The sequence below is a fragment of the Desmodus rotundus genome, chromosome 8 (genome assembly GCF_022682495.2).
Source record: "Desmodus rotundus isolate HL8 chromosome 8, HLdesRot8A.1, whole genome shotgun sequence".
Classification (NCBI taxonomy): domain Eukaryota; kingdom Metazoa; phylum Chordata; class Mammalia; order Chiroptera; family Phyllostomidae; genus Desmodus; species Desmodus rotundus.
This window is the reverse complement of record NC_071394.1, coordinates 11,869,759-11,886,112: the sequence shown is the minus strand read 5'-3', so window position 1 is coordinate 11,886,112 and position 16,354 is coordinate 11,869,759. Positions and strand designations below refer to the sequence as shown.

The window sequence follows — 16,354 nt, the reverse complement described above, 5'->3', positions numbered from 1 at the left end:
CTAAAGAGACACAGTTTATTTTTCCACTCCTGCATCTCAAAGAGCCCGTCACTAGCTTTGGCCAGTAGGATATTAACAAATGTGATACGAGCAGAGGCTGAAAGAGCCGCAGAGTGATGGGGCTTTCTCCCCACTGTGCTCTGGCATCCCTGTGAGAACTAGGCCATCAGAGGACGAAAGACAGAGCAGAGCTGAGCCCTCCAATCACCCCAGGGGAGGCCATGCTAGATTAGCTGACACCCAGCCAAGCCCCAGACATGGCAATGAGCCCCATCAGTATCAGCAGAGCCACCTACCCAACCCAAACATGTGAGCAGTCACTGCTGTAGGCTGTTGAGGTTGTGGGCAGTTGTCATGCAGCATATTTTTGGCAACAGTAACTGATTTTAAAGTATCATATCCAATCTCCTTAGCAGAGCATGTAAGATCTTCATATTCTAACCCTACACATCTCTTTGTCTTCTTTGCCCAACACCGTTTATAGGCAGCTCTGCTCCAGCCATGCCAAAACACTTGTTCACCAAAAGGACAAAGCTGTTTCACATGTCCATGCCTTTGCATATGCTGTTCCCTCTGTCATAATGCCCTTCCAGTTCGTGGTTCTCTTCCTCTTTCATAGGGTTTCCTTGAACATTCAACTTGCAGCACCCCTTTGACTAATGTGACTCTTAGTCTGGGGTTTATTTACATAAATATTTTATGTAGCTTTACATATGAAACTAGAACTAGGTCATATGCATTGTTCTGACACCGGCATTCAATAAATGATCATTGGTTGAATGGATAAATGCATAATTTTGGGAGAGAGCTAGAAAGGGCCACCGAGAACTATTGGACTGGGGTTGGAGAGACATTAACTCAGAACCTCCTTGAGCCATCCATGACTTCAACTAATCAGGAGAGATGATCCATTCAGTAGTGTAAATTCCAGGGCAGCGAGTCTGTGATGTACCACTTCCAAGCATGGATCTCAGGCAAACTTTCAATCTCTCTGAACCATGGCTTATTTATTGGATTATTGCAAAAGTTAAGTGAGATAATGAATGTAAAGCCCTTTTCACAGGGCAGGCCTTTCAATCATGTTAAATGTTGATGCTGATGTTTTTATTATCCTATTGAGCCACATTTTTTCAGAATAAAACTAGAGGTTAAGAAACATGAAGAATAAAATGAGAATATCCAACAAATATTTAATCAGAGTTCCAGAAGAAAAAAAACAAAGACAACATAAAAATGTAAAAATTTTCATAAAGAAAATTTAATAAAAAGAAAATGTATTCATCTTTCCATCCTAACCTCAATTGTTTTCATTTCTTATAGTATGGGATGTTTTTACCAGTTCATGCCTTGAATTTTTCACATATTATAAATGTAATTCATGTTATTGCATGCTTTCCTCAATTATCATATTACTGGTTATATAATATTCTATTACATGGTTATATAATAATTTAATAAACTATCCTCCTATTTAGACCAAGGGCCAGCAAACGATAGCCCATGAGTCAAATCTTACCCATTCCTGTTTTTAAAAGGCCCATAAGCTAAAAATGTGTTTTTTACATTTTTTAATGATTGAAAAGGAAATCAAAGGAATATTTTATGACTGTGGAAATCACACAAAATTTGAATTCAAGTTTCCATAAGTAAAGTTTTATTGGAACCCAGCCACACCCACTTACTCACACTTTGTGTATCGCTTCTTGCGCGCTACAATGGCAACGGTGAGTATTAGAGACAGATAGCGCATGGCCCGCAGAGCCTGAAGTATTTGCCATCCAGCCCTTGAGAGGAAAAGCTTACCAGCCTCTGCTTTTGGCAGTTCCAATTTTTCACCACTAGAAAACAATACTCTCATGACACCTTCACGAATAACTTGTTCTCTTTATTATTATTATCTTGGGATAAACTCCCAGAAGTGAGAAGGAGCCAGCGGTAGGAGCACTTTGATGGCTCTCTATATGTGAGGCCAAATTGCTTTCCACACGGATCATACCATCTCCCACTGGCCCCAGGGGTGTATGAGGATGCCAGTTTCCACTCGCTCTCCTCTGATGACATTGTACTCCAACCTTGGAATGTTCTGAAGCTGCAACCACTCCCATCTCTTGGACGTGGCCACGCGCATGACTGGGCATTTCATCATAATCCACTCCGCAAGGGTGACGCACCCCTTAGCCACTTATTTTGTGAAACTATGTGCCCCTATCATAAAAGTTTTAGGACTGAGGTGTGATGTGTTCGTTATCTGAGACAACAAACACCTGTTTGAATCATCGTTATCTTTAATAGAGCCAGTTCATGAGTAGGCTCATAATCTCAGCTTCTGGATGCGAATGAGATTCAAGAGATGAGAAAAACTCAGAAAAAGTCGGATGTTCATCAACGTTTCAGCTTTTCTCTCTATGGTCTTCCCCCAACACTCTCCACTTCAATATGGAGAAATAAATGTCCAGCATGATATATTTGTTGTTCAAACTCACACATCTAACTAATAACACATGTATGACTTGAATCCCTTTCAAGTGTTCCTGTCACTGTGCTCTGTAGTTGATCAGTGTGGTGGTACTGAATAAATTAAGCCCTCCACCAAGATTTGCCTCGGTCATGCGCGATGATGAATTAACAGCATAGGGGCCAAATATGAAGGGCTAAAGCTCTGATTAGTCTATGGGTCCACACAGTGTGGCCAAGCAGTCCTAATAGTGCAGAAGAGAAACTGTTGTTCAAGATAATAAGGCAGCAACCTCTGTCTCTAAATTCTTGTAGTTACTGGCAGCACTTGTCTAAGATGAGGAGGGTGAGCCCAGAAGGGAGGGGTGGAAAAGGCAACCCACTTTCTTGAATATGTGGCATCTGTCTCTATAACATGGTGTTCATCATTTTTTCTCTTTATTTTCTATGTGGAAGACAATTTACAACTTTATGTTGTCACAAACCAGTACAAGCAATGACTTAACTTTCCCAATTGTGGCAGCTAGGTTTGTCACGTCCTTCGATGGTTCCGCTGTGTGTCCCACTCTCGCAGATGATTTTCTAGAAGGAGAGTGAGTACACTTTCCTCCTCACTGCACCACCCCTCTCCCCCCAGTGCCCCTGCCACCAGGCTCATGTCCCTGGACTACCTTGACAAGATCTGGAAGGAAATCAAAGGAAAGAACCACCACCACTCCCCAGCCCAGCCCTTGCCAGCGAACATCCTTCCAGCTCCCAGCCTGGCACCAGTAATCACAGGCACGTTTCTGCTCCAGTGACCCCTGACTTCTGCATGGATCACCTCTGAAATGTGGCCAAGAAAGGGAGCCGGAACTGTAGACTTAACTTCTGCCCCTACCGTACAGATTTCATTAGAAAACCGACTTGGAAAAGCCTCCCCTTTTGCTGATGAATCTGTATACAAAGGCAGCAATTGAACCTCACGCATGGAAATCAAAGTCTGGATTATTGAATATCAAAGCTCACCACGGGGCACCCCCAGCCCTGCAGCCTGCTCCTCACCTCATCTCCTCTGCTGCCTTTCTGTCTGAAAGCTTCCACCTGGACTCCCAAACTTCCCTCCTGGACTGGTTCCCCACTCATAATTAAAATCAGAATGCATCTGGCTCACAAAGGACCCTCAGTAACACTTATTCAGCAACTGTTTCCTGAGCACCTACTATGCACTAGGCAGTCTGCCTATGTCTAGGTATTTAAAAATCAATAAGGATCCAGTTCTTGCTCATAGTCTAGAGAGTAAAAGACAGGTATAAGAAAAATTACAATTTTGTGCAGAATTACAATGCAACTTAATAAGGAATATACCAAATCTTAAATGGTATTTGCTTTTCCTAACTCATTAACTGTATGTGTGACCCAAGGGCTTGGGCTTTCAAATTAAAAAAAAAAAAAGCATTCAGATCCTTGCTCTGCTGTGTGTTAGCTATATAATATGGAGAAAATTACTTCCTTTCTGTAGGCCTCCATTTCCTCGTCTCTAAAATGCACATCAAAATGAGACTAAGTTAAAAAAAATCTGTGTGAAATTAAATGAGGTAATATTTGCAAATGCCCTTTGTAAACCCTAAAGGATGATACAATTGCAGATACCAGCCTGGAAGTTCAAGGTCAAGGACTAAACCCTTACTCACTACTGTAGCCCCAGTACAAACCCAGCGCCTGGCACGTAGTATGTATTGAATAAATGCATGTGTGCTGAATAAATGAAGAGGTCAATGAATCAATTAATCAATTGTGTTTACTTACCCCTCCTGGGTCTCATCATACAACCAGGAGTCAAAACTAGAGGACCTCTCTGTTCCCTACCAATTCTAATATTTTGACCCTTTTCCTCATAAGTCTAATCCCCAAGGGAAAGGACTGTTTTCCTGGGACCATTCTTAAAACATGTACCTTAGCTGGTTGCTATGGTTAATATTATGTCTCAGTATGATGGGAGTTTAGGGATGAGATTAACAATTATGTCTATGAACTTTGACAAAGCAGATTACCCCCATAATGTGGGTGGGTCTTATCCAATCAGTTAAAGGCCTGAAGAGAACAAAAAGCCTGGCCTCTGGGAGCAAGAGGGAATCATCCAGCCTGGCGGTCTTCAGACTAGAACTTCACATCGGCTCTCCTGGGTCTCCAGTCTACAGGAGCAGGACGCAGACCTTGGACTCACCAGCCTCCATAATCATGCGAGCTGATTCTTTATGTTACATCTCTTTCAGTGCATACACATATCATAATGGTTCTGTTCCTCCGGAGAACCTTGACTAATGCACTGGTCTTGGAGACACACTGGTTGTCCCTGAAATGTGCACTGTGTGTCCTTGCATCAGGGGAATGCATTGAGCTTGCCGATGTGACCATCACACCAGGATTCTGTGGAGGAGGGTCTGGCAGCCCACTGCACATAGCAAGTAAAAAGATAGGACTCTGGTTATAGCAGGGATCTTAGGTTGAGCCTTAGCTGTCCTCTTCTGATAGGTCTGGAAACATCTGGAGGATGAGGGGCAGGGGAGTGGCAGTCATGAGTCTATTTCATGAGGGACAGGGAAGTCTCCTGGGAAGGGATTCACCATCTACAGCGAGACAGCCAGGCATACGACTTAGTCCAACACGAATGGCCCACCCAGGGTCAGGAGAGATTCTGAGGCAACCTATGAGCCTTCTTCTCAGCTGGGCTCCTACCTGGGAACCTGGGAACTTGCACCTGAGCCTTTGGGAGAGAGTCAGCAAGAAAGAAAAGGGCCGTCTCCATAACCAATCTCACTGAGACACAACACAAGGCTGCCCTACATTGAGACGGAGTGGGGGGAGCAACCCAAAGGTAGAAAAGGAGGTCTCCTCACTCCGTTGGGCACCATGGTAAGGCTTCTGCACCCCAGCTACAGCCCTGAAGATGCAGCAGGCTGAGCAGCTTTGGCCAGCCCAGTGATGGCCCTGGCAGAGAAGTGACTTAGCGTCTGAGAGCTAGGCTAGGAACACTATCCAGTAATTCAGAGCCCAAACCAGAGCAGGAGATCAGGACAAGGGCAGGTGGCAAAGATGGTGTGACAACAGGCCTGAACTCCTCACCACACAGGAGCCACCGCAAACTTCCCAGAAAATGGGGACAGGTGGTACCTGGAGGCTCTGTTTGACCAAGGAAGTCAGAGCCAGAGAAAAGTCCCTGCTTGCTGTCACTGTGACTTGTTTTTTGTAGCCTCAGAGTGGAGCGGCCCAGAGCATGCATCTTGCAGCTATTTACTCCTAGATGTGTTAATGGTGCATTCCTGGGAGCAACTGTGTTGTCATGTGAATTCCATGCCTGGGAAGTAAAGAAGTAAAACACCCACCCACCCACCCCCATCTCTCCATGTTACCTGGAATGGTCCACCTGTGGGGCTAAGGTCCAGGGACCCATTGCAGTGGCAGAGGAGGAACTCAGAGGGCACTGGGGTAGGAAGAACTGGGAGAGCCAGGAAGGTAGACACATGAGGGAGGAAATCTGGAGACAGGAGTGAGGTCCCACAACAAAGGGCCTAGAGCTTTTGGACCTTGACCTTGAAAAGCAAGGGCCCGAATGCACTTGGTTTTCCAAAACTGATCTGAAGACATTCAACTTCACATCTCTAGTGCCAATGGCACACAGCACAGGGTGTGAGAGGAAGCCAGGCGATTGCTCTGAGGGCCCCTGACCAGGCTCTCCACTGCTCACCCCACAGGAGCGCCTGCTCTGGACATGCCCCTTTGAAAGTCTGGCCCTTCAGAAGAACACAGGCTGTCGGGAGGAGTTCTCTGGGGAAGCTTTAATAGACTAAGAAGCCACAAAGCCCAGCTGTCCAGCCAACCACTGACTTGGAGCTGATTCGTGCCTAAAGCCTGTTCAAACAACAGACTCCCTTTCATTCTCCATGTAGAAAGGAGAGCTTCTCTCAGACTTTCCCCCATTAATTTCTCTGCCCTGGAGAAAAAGAGGAAGTCTTTCTTTTACCAACAAAAATGAAAGTTTCTCCTGGCATTTCTGCAATAAGGAAGGCCAGCCCAGGCAAGGCCCATGGAGGGCTCTGATTAGAAGCCAGGGACTCACAAAGGAGTCTGTTCTGCTCACTGCAGAATGGTTTCCCTGAAATATTTTCTTTTCCTTCCACAACAAACCTCTTCAAAAAAAAAAACAGACAATACCATAGCGCCCAAGGGCGCAGTGAGTCGCTGGCCCAATCCACTCCCATCTCCCCACAGCTTCGAAACAAAGCCCCACTCAGCAATGTCTGTTACAATGAACTGAAAGAAGAAAAAAACAGAAAATGTTCTTTTCCTTCTTCACCTCAGAGAGATAAAGACCTGTGTCAGAAGTCAGCAACCTTTTACTGAAGGAAGATAGGTAGTATTTGAGGTTTTATAGGCCCACAAGCAAAATCAAGATATTATGGAGGTATGCTCATAACAAAAAAAAAAAACCCTCAAATTTCCATAATTTTGTCCAACCAATTAAAAATGTAAAAACCACTTTAGCTCTTGAGTGCTACACAGAACAGGCAGTGGGCCTTATTTGTCCTCGGGGCCACAGCTTGTCAGCCCCTGGCCTATTCCTCAGCTGCTCCACCCACAGCCCATCTGCCTTTTTCCTGTTTATAAACGTCTAATTTACTGAGCTTGCTTTGATCAAGGCAGAGGAGGGTGAGAGGCAATGACTTGTCATCAGTTGAATGCCCAAATCATTAAATGTTTTTGTTCAACCCATGTTCAAATTATAAGTGCAAACAGCCAACACACACAGAATTAAATTCAGTTTCTGATCTCCAGTGGCTGACACCGTATCTTCAAATGCACACCAAATGACTGGCAAGGCGACAGATTTTCACTTAAGGAAGGACACTGATGTTTTTAAATATCCTGGGTCATGATAACACATCGGGAAAAGGAATGTCCCAGAACCACACCCACAAACTATTAAATAAGGAATAATGACCAGGTCAGGTTATCTTGCTCTCTAGAATCAGCCACACTTGAGTTCAGAGCTGACTTTGCTCCTTATCACCTGTGGACAAGTTACTGCATCTCTCTGAACTTCACTGTCTTCTCTGGTAAGAAGAAAATAATAAAATCTATCTTATTGCAGGGTTAAAAATTATACGGGAGTAGCAGCAGACATGGGTATTTACCAAAAAGTAGCCATGATTTCCTTTAGATTTTTAACAGTGAGGACACTGGGTAGCACAGGGTCTAGAACATGGGGGGCTAGACCCCTTCCTCCATGATGAATGTGAGAGGGGGCTGGGCAGTGCCATCCTCCCCACCAAATATAGCTCCCCACAGGCACCCCAGGAAGCCAGAAGCCCCCATGTTTCTCAGTAATTCAGGTAAAGGCATTAAAAATAAACTCCTGCTACGTAGCACTGATTCCACTGCCATCTAAATTTTAAAAAATTTATTTACACAATCTCATATAATTCTTACTGCGCACCTGGGAGGCGATCAAGGCAGATGTTGTCTCTATTTAGTAGGCCAGAAAACAAACAAAAATTGGAGTTGGAATCAGAGGATCTACTCTATGTGACCTTGAGTTTTTACTCAGCCTCTCTCAGCCTGAGTTTTCTTTTTCTTTTTCTTTTTCTTTAACTGGAACAGTCTTTTTTTTTCTAATTGTTGTTCAATTACAGTTGTCCCAATTTTTGCCCCCTTGCTCTCCCCTGAGCCTCAGTTTTCTTAACTTTAAAATGGGTATCTGGTATTATGAGAGATTTTCATTTGAAATGCCTGCTACAGCATCTACAACATGGTAGTGGCTAATAAATATTAGTTTAAACTGTATGGCCAGATGACAAAAATCAGACTTAAATGGTGTGCATTGACGTAAGCTTCTTCAGGACATTTGTGGCCAAATGAGTCAGACAAGTTGACCTGAAATCTCGTAATCTTTGCAAAAATGGTTCTCAGGGGGTTGGTAAATTCTTTGAGTCTCCAAATGGACAAAATTGCTGCCAAATCCCAGAGCCTGCTGACCTGTTGGAATGCGTTGGTCAGATAATTAGACAGTCTCGGATTCTCCATATTCCCCCCTTTTCCACTCCAATCTGGGAGAATGATGCTCCTATATACCCAGTGTGGTCTAACTCCATTAGTGACCTGCAACTCAGGGGGAATACAAAAAACAAATGCCTAATCTTTTCCCATTAATATGTTACAGAAATGCATTTAAAAATATTGCTCATCCATTCAGCAAAATTTTCCTGAGCACCTACTATTCACCACATATGCGCTGATGCAACAGATACAAAAATGCATAAGACACAGACCATGTTCATGGTCTAGTGTGCTAGATAGATTTGTAAACAGGTACAATGCAATGTGTAAAGGTCATAATAAGAGAAAGATTAAAGTACTATAGGAGTAACTAACTTTTTCCAGAGAGTCAAAGATTTCACATAGAAGAAAATATTGACCTGAATTGTGGAGGAGGAATACAATTTTGTCAGATGAAGCAGAGGGAACTGCGCTAACAAAGACACAAAATGCTTAGGGGCACGAGACTGGGAAAATTGAGTCATGAATAGCTTCCTCTGTGGGGCAGACCATTCTGGCTGCAAAAACAGAAAATTCTAACTCACAATGGTTTAAATGATAAAAAAAAAATCTTAACTAAATGAAAGCACACACACCACGAGTTGATGAATTCAGCTGTTCCACAGCCTCCTGTTTTCATCCGCTCTCACTAGGTTACACAGTATAATAATACAACTTTAAGACATCAATATTGAGCCATGAGTCCAGGTTAAAGTCGTCATTGCAGATGCTTAAATCAACATTTTTAATATATTGACTAGCAGTTGTTTTTACAAAAATTTCAGTGGCTTACGATAACTAGCACATACTTATTGTCAGTTGGGCTTGACTGGGCTCTGCTAGACTCTGAGAGGACCTGGCTCAGCTACCCTCAGCTCCGTTCAGCGTTCGTGTCTGATTGTGCAGCCCAGCGCGCAGGAGTAGCCACAACGTGGGCATGTCCGGGTAGACAACAGAAACCAGACAGTTCCAGCCACCCCACGCAATCATACATAAAGCTCCTGCTCAGAAAGGCGAATGGTGTATCTGTTCATAGCCACAGGGGAAAGCATGTCACATGGCCAATGCCAAAGTCAATATGGCAAGAGTGGGGTGGTAACAAAGAACCATTAAAAGTACCTATAATAACAGCACAAGCTATACCATCATCAAAAATCTCCATTCCCTCTGAGGTTTCCAATGGAACTGGGGCTCTGGTCTTCCTTGTTCACCTCCAGCATGGAATCGAAGTTTTGTTTTCAGCATGATAGGGCCCTTTTAGGTCATGTTAGGTCCCTGGATCACTGGCAGTCAGCAGAGACTGTCACATGCAGATTGGGGAAGAGTAGATAGGACCTGTCCTGGAGCTAAAGATGAGGCTGGCCTCCCCGAGTCCATGAGAGAGGATGCATAGCTGAGCAAACCAGGATTTGGTTAGGAAGGAAGAAACAAAGGGATGAATTCTAAGCTGCCTGTTCTCGGTGTATCTTTGTTGGCATGTCAGTGACAAGGTTTTATCTCCAGTACCCAAGGAGCTTACAGAGTAGTGAGGGGACTTCATCTGATTTCAGGAGGAACCACTTTCCCATTTCCTCCCAATGCCTAACATTGCTCCCCATTTAGATGTTGCTGTTTCCCCAGGGTTCTATCTTCAGGCTTCTGCTCACCTGCCTTTCTCGGGCTTTAACTAGCCCTTTATGCTAACACTGAGTGACACCGATTTCCCTCTTAAGCTCCAGATGTCTGTTTGTCACCAGCCAGTGGTCATGCCCACCTCCTCCCTATCTTTGTTACTGGTGGTCTATACACCTGGCTGCAGAATCCTTAGAGATGCCCTAGACTGTCCTCCCTTGATCCCCACAATCCATTAATTACCAGGTAGGGTCATTTCTGTTTCTTAAATATCTGTGTCCTCTGATTGCCAGGGAAGGTCATCTCTTACCTGAATTACAGGAGTAATTTCCCCAGGGGTCTTTCACTTCTTGTTCCAAGAACAAGTCACTTTCCGTTCTGCCATCAGAGGGATCTTTCTAAGATATGTCTCATCCTGATACTTCCTGGCCAAAATGGCTCCTCACTACATTCAAGCACAGTTCACTCCTGTGAACAGGAACACCCCCCTCCCCACCATGATCTTGCCCTTCTAGTCTCTTTAACCCCATCTCCTGTCACTCCCCCAGAAAAGTGTCCACAGTCCAGCCATACTGGACACCCCGCAGCCCAGGCTTCTCGAACCTCTGAGCACTGTGCCTTCGCTCATCCGATTTCCTTACCCACTTCCTACTGGGCTCACTTCCTCCTTAGCTACATCTCTGGCTACTCTATGCTCTCAGCACCGCTGTGCTCTCCTCTGTCATGGAAATCATAAAAATGTACTGAATTGTATGCTCACTTACAATTAAACTGCTCCTGGAGTACAAGGACTTTAGGTGGGTCACCTCTGCATCCTCAGAACCTCACGTAGAACTAGCACAGAGGTGCCGAATAAATGAATGAGACCCCCCAGAGAAGTTCATTTATTCTCTAAAGCCATTCATTCATCCATCTAAGTATTCATTAGATGCTCATATGTACTAGGTATTATTCTGGGTGTTGGGGGTGCAGCATTATTCAGTGCTGGCTGGGGTTTTATACTAGTACACAGAGGCAGAAACAGAAGTGGAACCTAAAGTATAAAATATCCAATCCATTCATTTGTTCCTTTCTTCCTTCATTCATTACCCATTTAAGGAGCAACCACTCCCTGCCAGCCACTTTATTCAAACATTTCACACACATACACACACACACACGTCAAATACTGGTTTAGGGTCTATGTCTCCTCCCCACCTCATTTCTCCTCCAAATGGTAAGCAATGCAAATTGCTTAGTAAATACTTGTTGAATTATAGTATTTGGACAGATGGTTAGCTATGAAAGGCTGGGCATCAAGGTACAGTCTTCCCCTTCAATATGTTCATATGTATCTCAACTTGTAAGAAAAAAGTTAAAAACAAAAGTAATTGCTCAAACAGCATCCACCATTTAGAGGACAATGGCACTTCCTGCTAGGTCAGAGTTTTTTCCGCAAGCAGGGCATCTGTGAGCTTGGCAGAAGCTTCACCCACCCAGTTCCTGAGTCCTGGAGCCAGTCACACCCTCCAGCATTTGCAATCAGAGACAAAAAGGACAAGATGAGCCAAAGAGGCTCCTTCACAGAGAAGGTGGGGCCCTGTGGTGTCTGGGATGGTGCGTGCAACCAGCACCAGGGGACCCAAGAGTTCTCTGTGATCTCTGGTGAAAGTCCCACTAGTCTCTCAGAGAAAATTCCTGAAGTTCCATCTCCCCTCTGGAGACTCTGGCACAGAATTCTGCCTGTCCCCAAGGGTGACATAACATGCCATTGTGATCCCATGGATCCCCCGCGGGGGTTTCAAATCCCCTTTATGTGGGAGAAGAGTGACTGGGCAATTCTCCCAGATGAGGAGCTCTTTGAAATTGATGGGAACTCTGTATCTAACTCCAGACCCCTCCCTGGGGCTCCTCTACTTCCCCCACAACTGTTCTGTCATTCTCAGATGAAGGAACGAAGCTAAAGCTACAAGAGTTCAGGCAGCCCTGAGAAGGAGCTCACATATTTCTTAGAATCAAAGACTCTTAGAAAAGGAAAGAAACTTAATTTAAAAATTCTCAATAGCCCTTTCTTCAACAGATCAGAAAATCGAATCCCAGATGGATCAGTCTGCTGGAGCAGCGATAACAACTTACCACAGGCCATGTGGCTTAAACAACGTAATTTATTTCTCGCAGTTCTGAAAGCTGATCATCCAAGATCAAGGTGTCAGCAGAACTGGTTTCTTCTGAGGCTTCTCTCCTTGGTTGGCAGAGGCCACCTTCTCTGTGTCCTCACATGGTCTTTCCCTTGTGTACACATCCCTGGCGTGTCTTTGTCCAAACGTCTCCTTCTTATAAGGACACAGATCAGATTGAATTAAGCTTTACTCTACTGGCCTCATTTAAACTTAATCACCTTTTGGAGGTTCTGCCTCCAAAAACAGTCACGTTCAGGTACCAGGGCTTAGGGCTTCAACATATGAATTAGAGGGGGCACAATGTGACCCATAACCCCGGGGATATTACTGTTCCCCAGGCAGCTTCACAGCTGGTTTCTTCTTAACATCAAGGTCTCAGGGAGGCCCTCTCTGACCATCAAATTCAATGTCATAGTCCTCAGACACTTTGTCCCCGAGACTCTATTTCCTTTTCTTCATAACCCTTGTCGTTTTTCACCATGAGAACAGCCTCATGTAAAGCTTTAGAAGAAAATCCAAATTGCTTGTCTTGGCTAACAAAGCCCTAATAGGATGGAGTACCTGCCACCCTCTCTAGTGTCATCTCCTTCACTCTCTCCCCTCCCTCCACACCCCAAACAGCCGGGCCTTTCTTCTGTCCCTGGAAATTACATTCCAGCTTCATTCTCACCTCTGGGCCGTTGCACTTGCTCTCCTCTTGGACTGACATGCCCTTTCCTCAGATGGCTTCTTGCCATTCAATTTAGTCATTAATATGACCTCTTTGAAAGGCCTTCCATGATCGGCCAAGCCCCAAGTTATATGTCATTAAACCAACCCAGCTGAACTTTCTGCAGAGTACTTATACCTCCCCCCGATACCTTCCTCGCTACTAATTTATTTCTTTGTTAATGTCCAACTCTCCCTCCCTGCCATCCTCCACTCCACACCCAGAACGTGACATGAGAACAAGGGCTTCCTCCATCTTGTTCCCCACCATATCATCTACACATTGAAGAGTGCCTGGTCCGCTGTAGGTACTCAAAAAGTTAGTAGAATATGTGATTGAATGAATGAATGAAGTACTGGACCAGGGTTTCTCAACCTCAGCACTATTGACAGTTTAGGCCAAATAACTCTTTGTTGGCGGTGGGAGGGGGGAGGAGCTGTCTCATGCATTGAAAGCGATGTGACAGCATCACTGACCTGTGCCCACGGGATGCTAGTGGCACCCATCTCCCTCAGTCATGACAACCAAAACTATCTGCAGACATTGCCATATGGCCCCTGGGGGCAAAGTCACCCCAGTTGAGAACCAGTCACTACACTGTGAGCTCCCAGATGGAAGGAACTGCACCCAAAGCCATCAGACACCTCATATCTACACATAGATGCTCAATAAATGTTGACTGAAGAAAGAGAGATTAGAGTTTCACAAGTTGCTAAAAATAAATCAAGAAATGTTCCAGAACCCATTCTCTCAATAGGATTTGGCCACTCACCATTTCTGAGATCTTAAGTAATTGACTTAACTTCGCCAAGCCTCTGCCTCTTCATCTGTTAAACAGAAATTGCAAAAAATCCCTATGCTGGGACCCTGCTTTCTAAACAATAAAGTATAGTACAAGTGTGTGATTAATTATTTATTGATTCCCAAGCTGTGCATTTTTACTTCACCTCTTGCTAACTCTTGCCTTCAATAACTTCAAACGAGAGCATTTCCTCCTATTTGCCAAAGCCTTGCTTTAGTGTTTACCCCACCCCTTTTCTGTCCAGAAGTTGAGGGTACTTCTTGGCTTTTGTAAAGTTCTGCCCCTTCCTCTCACCTTCACCCGTTTAGGTTCAGACTCACACGCCATGTCTCTGTCTTAAACAGCTCTTAGGAGAAGGTCTGCCCTGGGCAGCATGGCCATGGAGTTGTTTGTGATGTTTCTACTTCAGAGTCTTCAGAAAAAGTCATTTCCACTGTAAATATTATCTTTCCTTCAGGCTCCATTGATGTCTCCATCGTCCCTCAAAAAAGCTTCCAGGCAATGAATCTCCCCCTCCCCCTTCCTCTCCCAGTGATACCATCTTGTTTTTATCTCTAGCATATCACATTTGCGAGTCCACCGTGAGTCAGAGGAGGAGATGGATCTTCAATTCCAGCCAGACTGTGAGCTCCATGGGGAGCTGGAGGGGTGCAGGGGTTGGGGGACAAGGAGATTATAACATGCTCCTCACCTCCCTCTGCCACCACATCCCAGAAGGAAAAAGAAGTTTAACTATCAAAAAGGTGATCTAGGAATCATGAAAAGTACATGAATCTGCTTTGTAGATTAGAAGACAAGTCATATTTTACAAATTCTGAAATATTATCAATTACAGAATAAGTTATTTATTAAAGAAAAAAAAAGAAAAAGAAAACCCACAGGCACACACAAAGACAAGCTATGAGCACCCTCTCATGGAAGAGTCAGCCACTGCCTCATCAGCATCTGCCCTTCCAATCCTGGTCTCAGCCAAGGACGGTCGCAAGGCAAACACCACGGGGAGCAAGGGCTCCGCTCTCATCGACACTCTTTCCCACACGCAGACTTCTTGGCCCTGTTGACTGCCTGGCACACTCAACAGTGACGTCTGCATCTGTCACGGTTTCAATCCCCCGTTCTCTAGTCTGTAAAGATCAGGACAGAAGCCTGAGCAGCAACAACAGGCAAGGTCTGAGGCTAGTCTCCCTGCTTGCAGTCACTTAGACTGTGCTGGGGTGGACCTGGGCTCACTGCATGTCCTCTAAAGCACAGAACCCTTAACTGCAGCTCCTGGGGTTGGCTCTAGCCATTCCCTAGGCCCGGGTTTTATCTCTGTTCCATCCTCCCCGAACCTGAGCTTTCTGAACAAAGGCCCATTTCCAACCTTGCTCGTGCTGCTCTCTTTCCTGCTCAGGCCCTACTGCCCAGACTCCTAGAGTCCTGCCAACCTTCTGGAACCTCCCACTGTAGGGGTGGCCAAGGGGGGGAACCTCGCTTTCAGATTAAACCTCCCTGTCCAAATACACAGCTGCACAAACACACAAGAACCTGCCACATCTGGTGCTCGCTTGGGCAGCACGGATTCTAAAACTGGGACAATACGAAGAAGATTAGCATGGCCCCTGCACAAGGATGGCCTGCAAATCTGTGAAATGTCCACTTGTGTGCAGTCTCCCCGTGGCTGTCCTCACACCCTTTGATTATTAGCTCAGAAAAAATGTGAGTCAAAACATGATGTGTGACACTCAACAGCAACATCATGCCTTTTCACTATTAAAAAAAGAACTTGCCACATCCATTGGTCACTGAGGGGCAGATCCCCAGGCTGTCCCCTGGGGCAGCGGCTCCTGCTCTTTGGTTTTCCCAGCGTCCACCTGCTATGTTTGGCTTTCTCTCCCCCACTTGGGCTGCACTGTTACAATCCCTACATATCCCACACCCGCACTCATATGAGTTACAGCACATCCATCCAAGTCAAAGACCCCAGCACACCGTGCATTTGCCCCCCAGCCAGTTCGTGATGATAGAAGGTACACTCAACACCAGCCTGGAGAGAGTGGGCATTTTTACCCAGAAAGCTGTTCAGTGCCAGCAAGGCAAATCTTATCACGTAGTATCTGATGATAAAATCTTATACATAGTCATGAAGAGGGTTGCTAGAGTAACAATCACAAACACAAACGCTGCCCAGCATCAGGAAGATGAGTGATTGAGTGGCATGGGTCGGGTGTAAGACAATCCAGGCCACAACCCCCTGGGGGCAATGCCCACCAGATGGTTGACTTTCTGTGACAAGTCGGCTGAGCTACAGTAACCAGATATTTGGTTAAACATTATTCTGAATGTTTTTGTAAAGGTTGTTTTTTTGGATGAGATTTACATTGAAATCAGTGGACTTTGAATAAGGCAAATTGCCTTAAATAATGTGGGTGGCCCTCATCCAGTCAGTTGAACAAAGACTGAGTTCCTCCCAGCAGAAAGGGACTCTGCCAGCTGACTGCCTTTGGACTCTGACTCCAGTTCCTTTGGGTGGTCTCCAGCCCACCAGCCCATCCTATAGATTTT

The 16,354-nt window shown here is 45.1% G+C and overlaps 1 non-coding gene across 1 annotated transcript; it reads left to right on the top strand.

Moving 5' to 3' along the window:
• The first annotated feature begins 15,349 nt into the window (after positions 1-15,349).
• On the top strand, positions 15,350-15,456 carry LOC112315801 (U6 spliceosomal RNA). Its single transcript, XR_002975941.1, has one exon. It is a non-coding gene; the product is annotated as a U6 spliceosomal RNA (small nuclear RNA).
• Positions 15,457-16,354: the final 898 nt, after the last annotated feature.